This window comes from Molossus molossus, unplaced genomic scaffold (assembly GCF_014108415.1).
Source record: "Molossus molossus isolate mMolMol1 unplaced genomic scaffold, mMolMol1.p scaffold_m16_p_13, whole genome shotgun sequence".
Taxonomy (NCBI): Eukaryota; Metazoa; Chordata; class Mammalia; order Chiroptera; family Molossidae; genus Molossus; species Molossus molossus.
In genome coordinates this window covers 28347488-28360075 of record NW_023425348.1, presented here as the reverse complement: position 1 = coordinate 28360075, position 12588 = coordinate 28347488, and positions in this window count along the sequence as shown.

Below are 12588 nucleotides of genomic sequence, written 5' to 3'. Positions count from 1 at the left end.
GGGACATACAGGAGGTAGCCAATTGATGTTCTCTCTCATCAATGTTTCCATCTCTCTCTCCCTCTCCTTACCTCTCTCTCTAAAATCAATAAAGAAAAAAATTTTTTTTTAAAAAGCACCAAAAGTGCATTTTTAAAAATATATAAATAAATAAAATAAAATGTTTGTTGCATTTCGCAAAATGTCAGTTCTCCAAAAACATGTCCGTATATTTCTGTACTTGCAGTGAAGTCACGATTTAGATGAAACCCCATAATTATAGTGGCATACTGTCACTTAGGGTTCAGGCAGCAAAATAAACAGTAAAAAATAAAATACAAACAGACAGTGGGTCTGTGGGTCCAGACAGTCACTGGAGGAGCTGGCCAGCTCTACCGGGTCTGTGCAAAATCCAGAACACGGTAAACTCACATGTTTAGCTTCTGGGGAGATGCTTTGGAGACCTGGGAGGGCCACGTAGCTTGGTGTTCTCTCAAGAGTGAGAGGAAAGGGGGAGCGGAGGGGTCCAAAGTCTCATTGTGGCCCTGGCTCCCCATTGCAGACAAGTCCTAGGTAGGCCAATTTAACCTCCTGGGAACTCAATGTAAAATGAGAACATTTCTGCTTGTGTGTGCGAGGATTAAATGCAATACAAATGTGAAAGCCCTTGAAAATGTAACAATAATAGCTAGCATTTTACTTATCGTTATGTGCCAGGCATTATATCACTTCATTTGATCCCTACAACAGCTTTGTGACATAAGCATTATTATCCCTATTTTACACCTGAGGAAACTAAAACAGAGAGGTTAAACAGCTTGTCCAGGGTCACAAAGCTAGTAGTCTGGCTCTGGGGTTAACTAACACACTATATATTTCAGAGATATTATTAACCAGGGAGACAAGCATGTCAAGAGGCTTTGGAATCAGACAAATGTGGGCTTGCCAGTCCTTAGTTCTGTGGCCTTGGGTTACCTTGGACTGGGCCACAGTGGGTGGTAATGTCTCTGGGCCTCAGTTTCCTTGTCTATAAAATACAGATAATGGCCCAGCTAGTGTGGTTCAGTGGATTGAGCATCATTCCATGGACTGAGAGTTCCCAGTTTGATTCCTAACCAGGACACATGCCTGGGTTGTGGGCTTTATCCCCAGTAGGGGGCAGGCAATTGATGTTCTCTCTCATCAATGTTTACATCTCTCTCTCCCTCTCCTTATCTCTCTCTCTAAAATCAATAAAGAAGAAAAAAATGGCGGTGGAGTGAATGGAAGCTACACAGACCATCTCCCAGGACCAAAGTGGAATTAAAACGAAAATAAAGACAAATCATCAGGAAAGGGCAACCGAAAGGCAGCTTGGAGGACCACATAACCAGGGACACTGACTCAATTCTGGTAGGCTTGCGAAGACGCGAGAGGGGGCTGGGAGCCCACGGTCCGCAGGGGCCTGGGCTGGGACCAGTGGACTTGGCTGGGACCAGGGAGCTCAGCTGGAAGCTGCACCCTCGGCTGGGTCCTGCGGCCTCGGCTGAGACCAGCGGCCGCCTTGGCTGGGTCCTGTGGCCTCGGCTGAGACCAGTGGCCGCCTCGGCTGGGTCCAGCGGCCTCGGCTGGGTGATACGCCCTCGGCTGGGTCCTGTGGCTTTGGCTACGCCCTCAGCTGGTGCCACAGCCTCCGCCACCATTAGTTGGGAGAAGCACCCTCGGGTTAAAGTCCCAGGCAGCTCCACGACACAGAGCCCAGACAAAGGCTAAATTGGCAGCAGCCACTCACCTTGGGCTCCGGCAGAGGGAAGGCAGATTGGACTGGAACTGTGCAGGGACATTCGGGATTTGGAGGGTGCTCAGAGCTTGTGCTGAGTGTAACCCCGCGGGACTGTGGTCATTTTACTCCTTCCCAGGGCCCTGGGGAGAGGTGGTGGCCCCTCCCTCAAAGATTCAACCCCAAAGGGTAGCCATTGAAATGCTAATTGAGGTCATTAACAACCAGCATCTGTCCCACCCTCTGGAAATCCTCTTACACTGAGTACCTGAGGGGGTTTTTCAGGCAACTCAGAAACCAAGGTCCTTCAGGTGACTGCTACTAACAGCCTCCAGGCAAAAAAGTTAGAGGATAACTACCATTCCCTGGGCTAGCAACTCTAACCAGGAAAGTTAAGACTTGACAGTGGTGTTTAAAGCGGGTCCTCCCTGCCTCATCCAAACCCAGGAGAGGGAGCCACAAACAGCAGAACACCAACACCCACAGGAAAAATTTGGCAGACTCCAAAGCCCACTGTGATAACCAAAATGGTGAAAAACAGAAACAAAAGCCAAATGAAAGAACAAGAGACCTCTACCAAAGATGACATAAATGAGGTGCAGTTAAGCAAGTTAACAGAACTAGAATTCAGAGCAATGATCTTGAGGAAGCTCAACAACAAGTGTAAGGACATAAGCACCATTAGTAAAGACATAGAAATGTTTAAAATCAACCAGTTGGAAATTAAAAACCAACAGGAAGAAATGAAGAATGACATATCAGAAATGAAAAACACATTGAAAGGTCTAAAAAGCAGAGTAGGGGAAGCTGAGGACCGGATCAGTGAAATAGAAGACAGGGTAGAAAAAAATCAACCAATTAGAAAACCAAAAGGAAAAAATGATTAAAAAACAGGAAGAGAGCTTAAGAGAACTGTGGGACAACTGGAAACGGAATAATATTCGCATCATAGGAGTCCCTGAAGAAGAAGAAAATGAGCAAGGGTTAGAGAATATATTCAAAGAAATAGTGACAGAAAACTTCCCTATTTTGGTGAAGGAAGAAGGCATTCAAGTTCAAGAAGCACAGAGAGCCCCAAGTAAGAAGAACCCAAGCAGACCCACACCAAGACACATAGTAATCAAACTGCCAAAAATTAAAGACAAAGAAAGAATCCTAAAAGCAGCAAGAGATAAGCAACAGGTTACCTACAAAGGAAACCCCATAAGGCTCTCAGCTGACTTCTCACCAGAAACACTATAGGCCAGAAGGGAATGGCATGAAGTAATCAAGGTCATGAAAAACAAGGATCTGAATCCAAGACTTCTCTACCCAGCAAGGCTATCATTCAAAATAGAAGGTCAAATAAAGAGCTTCCCAGACAAAAAAAGGCTAAGGGAATACATTAGCACCAAACCAGCACTGCAAGAAATGTTAAAAGGACTGCTATAATTAGCAGGAGAAGTGGGAAGAAAAATAGAACCACACTAAACAAAAATGGCAATAGATACATACATATCAATAATCACCTTAAATGTAAATGGATTGAATGCTCCCATAAAAAGACACAGAGTAGCTGATTGGATAAGAAAGCATGACTCATCCATATGTTGTTTACAAGAGACCCACCTCACAAGAAAAGACTCACATAGGTTGAAAGTAAAGGGATGGAAAAAAATCTTCCAAGCAAACAGAAAGAAAAAAAAATCTGGGGTAGCAATACTCATATCTGATAAAATAGATTTCAAAATGAAGGCCATAACTAGAGACAAAGACGGCCACTACATAATATTGAAAGGATCTATCCAACAGGAAGATATAACCTTGATAAACATATATGCACCCAATATAGGAGCACCAAAATATATTAAAAATCTTCTGGAGGACTTCAAAGGAGAAATTGATAGCAATACAATCATAGCAGGGGACTTCAACACCCCGTTGACATCACTGGATAGAGATCCTCTAGACAAAATACTAGTAAGGAAACAGACTCTAAATGAAGCACTAGATCAAACAGATTTAATAGATAGCTACAGAGAATTACACCCCAAAACTACAGAATTTACATTCTTCTCAAGTGCACATTGGACATTCTCAAAGATAGACCACATGTTAGGGCACAAGCTACAAGTTCAAGAAGACTGAAATCATATCAAGCATCTTCTCAGATCACAATGGTATGAAACTAGAAATCAATTTCAAGAAGAACATACAAAGACATTTGAACACATGGAAGCTAAATAGCATGTTATTAAGCAATGAATGGGTTACCGAGGAGATCAAGGAAGAAATAAGAAACTTCCTGGAAACCAATGAAAATGAAGACACAACATCACAAAATCTATGGGATGCAGCGAAAGAAGTTCTGAGAGGGAAGGTCATAGCACTACAGGCCTACCTCAAAAAACAAAAATCTCTAATAAACTATCTAACCTCACTACTTAAAGAACTAGAGAGCAAAGGAAAAGAAAACCCCAGAGCAAGTAGAAGGAAGGAAATAATAAAGATCAGAGCAGAAATAAATGACATAGAGTCCAAAAAAAAAAAAACAATTCAAGAGATAAATGAAACAAAGAGCTGGTTTTTCAAAAAGATAAACAGAATTGATGGACCCTTAGCTAAACTCACCAAGAAACCAAGGGAGAGAACCCAATTACACAAAATCAGAAATGAAAGAGGAGAAGTAAAAACTGACACCACAGAAATACAAAAGATCGTTAACAACTATGAACAATTATATGGCAACATATTCGACAATCTAAGCGAAATGGACAAATTTCTAGAAACACATAGTCTCCCAAAACTGGACCAAGAAGAGATAGAAAACTTGAACAGACCAATAACAACAGAAGAAATTGAAGATGTAATCAAGACTCTCCCAGCAAACAAAAGCCCAGGCTTGGATGACTTCACGGGGGAGATTTACCGAAAATTCAAAGAAGAACTAACACCCATTCTCCTCAAACTATATCAAAAAATCTAGAAGAAGGAAGACTTCCAAACTTGTGTTATGAAGCCAGCATAATTCTAATTCCAAAACCAGAAAAAGACACTACAAAGAAAGAAAACTACAGGTCAATATCCCTGATGAACATGGATGCCAAAATCCTGAATAAAATACCAGCAAATCGGATCCAGCAATACACCAAAAAAATTATCCACCATGACCAAGTGGGATTCATCCCAGGGATGCAAGGCTGGTACAATATTCGCAAATCAATAAACGTGATACACCATATAAATAAAATGAAGAATAAAAACCACATGATCATATCAATAGATGCCGAAAAAGCCTTCGACAAAATCCAGCATCCATTTCTGATAAAAACGCTCAGCAATGTGGGAATAGAGGGATCATATCTTGACATAATAAAGGCCATATATGAAAGACCTACAGCCAACATCATACTCAATGGGCAAAAACTAAAAGCATTTCCCTTAAGAACAGGAACAAGGCAAGGATGCCCACTTTCACCACTCTTATTTAACATAGTACTGGAAGTCTTAGCCACAGCAATCAGACAGGAAGAAAAAATAAAAGGGATCCAAATTGGAAAGGAGGAAGTGAAACTGTCATTATTTGCAGATGACATGATACTATATGTAGAAAACCCCAAAGACTCCATCAAAAATTTACTAGACTTAATAAATGAATTTGGAAAAGTAGGAGGATACAAAATTAACATCAAGAAATCAATGGCATTCTTATACACCAATGATGAACTCACAGAAAGAGAAACTAAGAAAACAATCCAATTTACCATTGTGGCAAGAAAATTAAGATACCTAGGAATAAACTTAACCAAAGAAGTAAAGGACCTATTTGCAGAAAACTACAGGTCATTGAAAAAAGAAATAGAGGAAGATATAAAAAAATGGAAGCACATACCCTGTTCATGGATTGGAAGAATTAACATCATTTAATGGTCCATATTACCCAAAGCAATCTATAGATTCAATGCAATCCCCATCAAAATACAAACGACATACTTCACAGAACTAGAAAGAATACTTCAAAAGTTCATATGGAACAACAAAAAATAACCTCAAATAGCCACAGCAATCTTGAAAAAAAAGAACAAAGTTGGAGGGATCACATTACCAGATTTCAGGTTATACTACAAAGCCACTGTAATCAAAACAGCCTGGTACTGGCACAAGAACAGGCATATAGACCAGTGGAACAGAACAGAGAACCCAGAAATGGACCCAAGGCAATATGCTCAATTAATATTTGACAAAGGTGGCAAGAGCATACAGTGGAGTAAAGACAGCCTCTTTAATAAATGGTGCTGGGAAAATTGGAAAGCTACCTGTAAAAAAATGAAACTAGACCATCAACTTATACCCTACACAAGAATAAACTCAAAATGGATAAAAGACTTAAATGTGACTCATAAATCCATAAAAATCCTAGAAGAAACTGTAGGCAACAAAATTCCAGACATTATACGCAGCAGAATTTTCACTGATACATCACTTAAGACAACAGAAACACAGGAGAAAGTGAACTCATGGGACTACATCAAACTCAAAAGCTTCTGCACAGTGAAAGATATAATCATCAAAACGGAAAGGCTACCCACTGTATGGGAGAGCATAATTGCCAATGATATATTAGATAAGGGGTTAATTTCCAATATATATAAAGTGCTCATACAACTCAACAAAAGGAAGACAAGGAACCCAATTAAAAAATGGGCAGAGGAACTAAATAGACAGCTCTCCAAACAGGACATACAAATAGCTAAGAGACATATGAAGAAATGCTCAGCATCACTAATCATCAGAGAGATGCAAATTAAAACAACTATGAGGTATCACCTCACTCCTGTCAGAATGACCACCATCAACAAATCATCAAACGACAAGTGTTGGTGAGGGTGTGGAGAAAAGGGGACTCTAGTACACTGCTGGTGGGAATGCAGACTGGTGCAGCCACCATGGAAAACAATATTGTGTTACCTCAAAAAATTAAAAATTGAACTTCCATTTGACCCAGTGATCCCACTTCTAGGAATATATCCTAAGAAGCCTGAAACATCAGTCAGAAAGAATATATGTACCCCCATGTTCATAGCAGCCCTGTTTACAATAGCTAAGATCTGGAAACAGCCCAAGTGTCCATCAGTAGACGAATGGATAAAAAAGCTGTTGAGCCCTGGCCGGTTTGGCTCAGCGGTTAGAGCATCAGTCTGCGGTCCCGAGAGACCCAGATTCGGTTCCCGCTAAGGGCACGTACCTCGGTTGCAGTTTGTCCCCGGCCCTGGTCGGTCGTGTGGGTGGCAGCCACTCGATGTGTCCCTTTCACGTCGATGTTTCTCTCTCTCTCTCTCTTCCTCTCTCTCCCTCCCACTCTACCTGAAAAAAAAAAAAAAAAAGCTGTTGAACATATACACAATGGAGTACTATGCAGCTGTAAGAAAGAAAGATCTCTTATCCTTTGAGACTACATGGTGGGACCTGGAAAGTATCATCCTAAGTGAAACAAGCCAAACAGAGAAAGACAAGTATCATATGATCTCACTTATTTGTGGAATATAATGAACATAACAGTCTGAGGAATGTGGTAGTCCTAGAGACGTGGAAGTGGGGTACAGACTGACAATCCCCAGAAGAGGGCATGGTGGGACAGAGATAAACGACAGAACTTATATGCATGTATGCATGAACAATGGACATGGACAACAAAGCTGGGGACAGGGCGGGGAGGGTGGGGGAGGGAGAATCAGTGAGGGGAAAAAGGAGAAACATTGGTAACAAAAATTAATTAATAAAAAATAAATTAAAATAAAAAAATCAATAAAGAAAAAAAGATGAATATTTCTCTCTCACATCGATGTTTCTATCTCTCCCTTTCTCTCTTTCTAAAAATATGAATAAAGACAAATATATATATATATAGATAATGAATTTGTCTACTTCAGAGACTTGTTGTTAGGTAATACACAGGAAGTGGTAACACATGATCCAAATATGCTCAATAAACAACTATTAGTATTAGCTGTTGCTCGGGCCAGGGAATACGGGTACAGAAGGAAGTCGAAGTAGGTTACAGTGAGAGGTATGCGGATGTAGACTGTTTTCTCCTAATGGTGAAAGTAGGTCTTGGGTGCCAGAAGGACCCTGTGTACGGGAGTGGAGGCAGGGACCCACAAGGGTGACAGGTGTGTGTTCAGTGAAACAATGTGCAATCAGTTCTCAGGAACTTCAGCGACTCTCATCTGCTCTCATGATGTCCTCAGGCACTGGATGAAGCATCCAGTCACCTCTTAGGACAGACCATTTCCAGATAGATCATCCATTCCCAATGACAGAGCTGACCAATGGATGGACAGGTGTCAGTGCTCTGCCTCCTGCCTGATGAGCTGGTGGCGACAGGCCTTTACAAACAAGCTGGGTTTCCATGTCCAATCAAGTCTTATTCTCCGGTGACTCCTGAAGCTTGTCTGAGATCAGCAGCTTTGGGGACAAAGATGCGGCGTTCCCACAGGGCACTATCAAGGGCTGCTTCTCCAAGCTCAGGAGCAGACTCAAATCTCTGTAATAAAGACTTCAGCTTGACTATGGACACTAGTTTGGGGATGAGCCAGGCCAGACCTGGCCAATTAACTTGGCTAGAAAAAATGAGCTCTAGTTAAGGGATCATAAGGAGAGCCTGGAGTAAGTCATTCATACTTAAAATTCCGCCTCAGGCTGAGTGTTCCACTCACTGGCCTTGGAGGCCAAGATGCAACGTGAACAACTGTGGCCCTGGTGGGCTGATAACAGCCAGTATCTGGGGGAGAGGCCTGGTGTGTGACAGCATCTCTGGGGGCTGTCAGTACTCTGCTATAAAAAAATGTGGCCCCAAGAGACAGGAAAGTGGTTACACATTCCATCCAGCTGAGGTTCCAGGACGGGGGTCAGCACCCTCTGCCCCAGGAGATGAAGTCCACATAGGCCCTGAACAGTACTGTTCTCCCCAGGGCTTCTCTTCCTTAATAACTAGTCCTTTCAGTGACTTCCTTATGGTTGGGTGCCCTCATCCCCAGGTTTTAAAAGCAAGCATTAAGATTTAATTTTATTATCATTATTATTTTTTTTTAAATTTATTTATTTTTTAAATATGTTTTTATTGATCTTTTAGAGAAAGAGGAAGGGAAAGAGAGACAGAAACATCTATGTGAGAGAGAAACACCCATCGGCGGTCTCCAGCACGCCCCCTACTGGGGATCGAGCCTGCAACCCCAGCATGTGCCCTGACTGGCAACTGAACTGGGACCTCTCAGTCCGTGGGATGATGCTTAATCCAGTGAGCCACATGGGCCTGGCGAGCATTAAGATTCTAATAAAGTTTCTTTTGTAGAAGTCAAACCATCACAACATTGGTGTAGCCCTTTCACTTTTTCTGCTTGTGATTTTCAGCTGATAATTCATCTTCACTAGGAAAGTGTACCATTCTGGTAAGTTAAAAACTATCAACAAAAAACTTCCAATAAAGCCAATATTAAACACTTTAAATTATATAATTGTTTTTTTACTAAAATAATCAATTCTGGACAGTGTGTGATAATAGAGATACACTGACCTGATGTTCAGTGGATTGCTGGGGAAGAGTCGGCCCCTTCTGCTTGAACCCTGAGCTGTTAGCTTACATTCGGATCTGAAATAACCAGGACTAAAACTCTCACCCTGATGTTTACCCCTGGAGGGAAAGGCAAAGGCAAGGATCACGCAGCCAGCAGTAGAGACAATTCGCTGTTTGGAGCCCACCTGGCCTGGCTTGGCCCCCGGATCACTCTGCTGCGTTCTGCCTTGGGCATGTGCCCAATAACATAAATAAGACTGCCCCAAAGGTGGGGTTTTATTATTTGTTTTGTTTTTACTCTTTTCTTATATAATATCCCTCTTTCTAGACTTCAATTCAGGAAAAGATTAAGGCAGATTCATGATCCTAGGCAGTGACTATTTTCTAAGTAATCTATAAAAACCTTTTTTTTAAAACCGATAGAACCATTTTCTCAGAGTTTCACCTGCCTAACACTGATGAGCTTCCTCATCCTTCTCTTGAGGTAGAGAAGAGTCCAGAGCTTTTAATATTCTCCTGTGTAAAAGCAAAACAGCACCAGGTTTTTTATTTAGCCTAGGTTCCAATCCTATACTTGAGACCCACTAGCTGGGCAACCGTGGGCAGATTCCTTAACCTCTCTGAATGTCAATTTCTTCACAGTACAAAGTAATCATACCCATCTCCTAGAGATGTGAGAATTAAATGACAGAATCCAAATGTCTCAAACGTCAAGCACACAGTAAACATTCAATTATGAGCTGTGACCACTAATGTTATTGTTTATAGCATTATTAAAAAGGCGAGTGGTCGGCCCTGGCTGGTTTGGCTTAGCATTAGAGGGTCGGCCCGCGGACCAGAGAGTCCCGGGTTCGGTTCCCGCTAAGGGCACTTCGGCTGTGGTTTGTCCCCAGCCCTGGTTGGAGTCGTGCAGGTGTTAGCCAGTCAATGTGTCTCTCTCACATCCATGTTTCTCTCTCTTTCCCTCTTTCTCTTCCACTCTATCTGAAGATAAATGCAAAATTAAATTAAATTAAAAAGGCGAGTGGTTGTTTCAGCCATATCGCAAGCTGATTACCAAAAGAAAATTGTGATTATATTCTTTGTGCATTTCATACTGAGGGAATAAAAGCAATCATATATTCAATAAAAGAAATGATCTGTTAGACATCTGGGTAACAGACTCGTCTTGGCCAATCATCAGCCACCAACTTTGGCAAGTTGCTTATTTCTGAGAATCTGCTCCCTTTTCCAGCTGGACAACCAGACTTGCTTCTCAGGCCTCACAGAGCCGTTGAGAGGAGACACCGACAGCATGTATAAAAGTGGTCTGGAAAAGGTTTCAAGCACTATGTGGAGTGAAAGGTATTATTGTTGGGATGCAGGAAGCTGAGCTTCTGTGAGCCTATTTTGATTTGAGTTTGAACTTGCAGGTAGGAGGAACACCAGCCCTGCTCATTTCTGTAACCCTAGGACACTCGTAGGTATTCAGAATGTTGATTTGTTTTGTAAAGAAACCAGTTAAGAATCTTAAACATCTCTCCTTGTCTCTCTCCCTTCCCTTCTTCAGGGTTTGATTTTTCTTCCCACGTAATTTTATTTCGCTGTTACAGCCACTGTTGGCTTCACCTATTGGGAAAGGAATCCTCTGGTGTAAGAGTCCGTCAGCCTGGAACGGGAAGCACCCACCCCTCTCCTGCACTCGGAAGGACACAGGGATTGCTTTGTGCTGTAGATACGCTCTCTGCATGGGAAGGGAAGACTGTACAGGTGGAGCAAGGTGCAGACGTCTGACACCCCTCCACAGATCCCACTGCCCTCGGAATCCAGTCCAGTCTTCAAGGTGCCTTCGAGGCTTACCTGGACCCGCTCCTGGCCTCTTCTCTAGCCCAGTCTCTAGCCTCTCGGCCCTGAGCGTACTCCTTCTGAGATGTCTTCTCCGTTCCTTTAATGTGATGCCCTCTCTCTTAATCTGAGCTCCCCTCTCCGCCGCCTCAGGTGTCATAGCGCCAACCTCCTCATCATGACTTCTCTCTCTGGACTTGCTTCAGTTCGTCTTGTTGATAGCTGGGCGGATTCTGTTTTGACTGCGGATATGTGAGCCCTAGGGCATTTTCAGCCTTCTGGCAACAACACTCCTTCTTCCCTTGCCAACCTCCACTTCTAAATAGACAAATAGACCTTTTTTTTTTAGAGCAGATTTAGGTTCAAAGCAAAATTAAGCACAAGTTACAAGAGTTCCCATACACCCTCTGCTCCTACACTTGAGAGCCTCCCTCACTATCAACATCCCCCACCAGAGTGCTATAGTTGCTATAATCGATAAGCCTACATTAATCCCTCATTGTCACCCAAAATCCATAGTTTGCATTACGGTTCAGACCTGGCGCTGTAAATTCTATGGATTTGGAAAAATGTATAATGACATGTATCTGTCATTGTAGTGTCATACATGGTAGTTTCACTGCCCGTAAAAATACTCTGTGCTCCAACTATTCATTTGTTCCCTCTTCCCAATCCCTGGTAACCACAATCTTTCTACTGTCTCCTAGTTTTGCCTTTCCTACAAGGTCACATGTTTGGAATCATACTGTACGAAGTCTCTTAGATTGGCTTCTTTCACTTAGTAATATGCATTTAAGTTTTCTCCAAGTCTTTTCATGGCTTGATAGCTCATTTTGTTTTAGTGCTGAACGATACTGCATTGTATGAATGTGCCACACTTATTTATCCCCTCACCTACTGAAGGACATCTCGGTTGCTTCCAAGTTTTGAAAACGATGACAAAAAGTTGCTATAATCATCTGTCTGCAGGCTTTTATGTGGACATAAGTTTTCAACTCTTTTGGGTAAATTCTGTGCACCTCAAGAAGAAATATATTTGCCAAAAAGCACTCCTCATCAGGGCACACATTTATAGCTAGAGTCTAGCAGCCACTGTTTACAGAGACCTCTCACACACACTACAGATGAGGGAAAAGCTGCAGACTGAGCAGCTGAGCGTTGTGTCCCTGCTATCTGAGCCAAACCTCATGAAGGAGTTCCTGGAATCACATTTCAACCAATGGTCTGAGACCTGCCCTGTTCAATTGGAGCTACACAGGTACTATATCCTCATGTGCATCTTTACCGACCAATCAGAGCAGCTCCATAATGACCAATCAGGATGAAAAATGTTGACCAATCAGGACAGTGCTATTTGGACCAATAAAACTGTGCAAATTTGGATTCCTGATCTGCATAAAAATGGACCAATCAAGGATCAGGTGGGCACTTTATATAAACTGACAACCTGTTTGTCTCTGGGGAGTACGTGTTC